The 2,056-nt window shown below is 36.3% G+C and overlaps 1 long non-coding RNA gene across 1 annotated transcript; it reads left to right on the top strand.

Moving 5' to 3' along the window:
• The first annotated feature begins 1,176 nt into the window (after positions 1-1,176).
• Positions 1,177-1,839, top strand: LOC110674033. The gene is made up of 2 exons (XR_002498588.1): positions 1,177-1,289; positions 1,356-1,839. It is a non-coding gene; the product is annotated as an uncharacterized LOC110674033 (long non-coding RNA).
• The last annotated feature ends 217 nt before the right edge of the window (positions 1,840-2,056 follow it).

Here is a 2,056-nt window from a genome sequence, read left to right as displayed (position 1 = left end):
CGATGTGTCAAACTTGGGTACCTTTTGCACTACCGAGGGACCGAATGCAGTACTAGAAGTGGTACCCAATCTGAGCCCGAGTGCGACGGACCTGGCTGAACTGCTACTGTGTCATGGGTCTGATATTATAATAAAACTAATATTTTCCAATTTATTATCTTTTTTATGATAAATTTAGAATTGGGAATTATTCCAGTGATATCCTTGAGCAGCGTTATAATTCTCAGAAAAGTCGCTAATAACCAGTATTTAACCTTGTTTTAAGGAGTCTTTTTTGTTTCGTGAAAAAGAAGACTGTTATTTGCAAATAAAATCATGAGTTATGAGCTTATCAACTTTTTTTTAGGTAGATAACAATACAAACATATTCATTATTTCTTATTCATCTGGCGTTTAACGCAGGTACGTTTAGTAAGTTATTTTCACAAAACTTTTTCTAGAAGAGAATTTAATGGGATATGGATAAGGTTGTAACTTTTCAATGTTTGCAATACTGTTGTGATACCTTTAGAACCATAAAAATCCGTCGGATTGTTAGACGGAGTTGATTTCCTCATAGGCAGAGGTGAAGTCCATTGATTGCCTTCATTTAAAAAACATAATCACTGTATAATTCCGTTTTTAACTATTCTCAATAAATAATACAATCTATTTTCTGATTCAAACTCATTTATCACTTGAAAACACGATCATATTTGACGGTTTAAAACAAAATCTTTGAAAAAAAAAATTCTGTTTTGGACTTAAAAAATTCGAAGTTAGAAAAACTTTTTTCCCTAAAATTTGCCCAATTTGCAATGTATGGACGACTTTTAGTAAATTTATTTACGAAACTTTTTGCTTAAGGATGATCAAAATCTGAAATGGCAGTTTTTTTTTTAAATCGACTTTAAAGTTTTGAATATTTTTTTTTCAGTGTAGAAAATGTGTTTTTATTTTTTCAATATTTTTTCTCAAACTTCAGAAAATTTCACGACAGTTCCCCATACAACACTTTTTTGTAGGTCTTACCGTTTTTGAGTTAAACGGGTTTATAAAAAAGAGTAAAAAAAACTTTGACCCTTTCCAAATGTTAGTCTAGATCGATTTTGAAAAAACAAAGTATGCAAAGTATCTTAGTTTCACATACTTTTGACATCCAGAAAGTTTCATTGAATTCTGAAGGGGTGCTGCCAATCGCGTGTCGAGTTGGCGTGAAATCCGTCAAATCCTTGCTACGCCCTTTGACAGTACCACATGCGCATATTCTATTTGATTCCATTATTCTTAATCCGGTCTCGGTAATCAAAGTGTGTTGAGTCTCTCCCTATACCTAGCAATATTTTTTTCATACTTCCCATATCTATCTTCTTCAGCTCAATTTCAAATTCCCCGGGAGCCGACAAACGTGTGCCGAACCGCAGATACCGAGAGATAGAACCTGCTTCAGTTTAACGCTCCCGTAGTTCCCGTGTTCCGTCTTCGCCATCCGTTTGAAGAACGTGCTCGTCGACACCTCGCTTCACTTTGTGTTTGATGGGAAATATGAGACCCGCTTCTCTTCTGCTCCTCATCCAGGGATGAATAATGGCAAAATCAAGCACAAAAGCACGAAATCAGTGTTACGGTTCCATAGGGTTTTCTACGGAAGAGATATTGCCAAGGCGCGCAGCCTTCGCGTCGGGGTGAAGAGAAAGGCCTTTCAGGCTTTAGAGCAGCTTATTGGATCCGATATCCAGAGTTATCCTACACCAGCCAGCGCCTCGGTTCCAGGAGGAGGGTACTTAAATTGAAAAGGGAACCGAAGACACATTCTCGGGGCGTAAAACGATAATAATAGAGATTCGTCTGTGTGATAAATTAGAGAGAATTAACAAGCATGGCTGAGTGGCAAATAGAAGTCGGTGATGCCAGTTTGTCAGAGCTTCGATTTTGTAGATTTATCCTGCACGATATTTATTATAAGGAAAAATCAACTCAGAAATTCAAATTTACCATTTACGGCCACTTTGTCGATAACACATTGACATCGTATATCATTTAATGTACCCAAGTAAGTAAATAAGTAATTATAGAA

The sequence above is a fragment of the Aedes aegypti genome, chromosome 1 (genome assembly GCF_002204515.2).
Source record: "Aedes aegypti strain LVP_AGWG chromosome 1, AaegL5.0 Primary Assembly, whole genome shotgun sequence".
NCBI lineage: Eukaryota > Metazoa > Arthropoda > Insecta > Diptera > Culicidae > Aedes > Aedes aegypti.
Note: the sequence above shows the minus strand (reverse complement) of the source record. Positions and strands in the feature narration are given on the sequence as shown.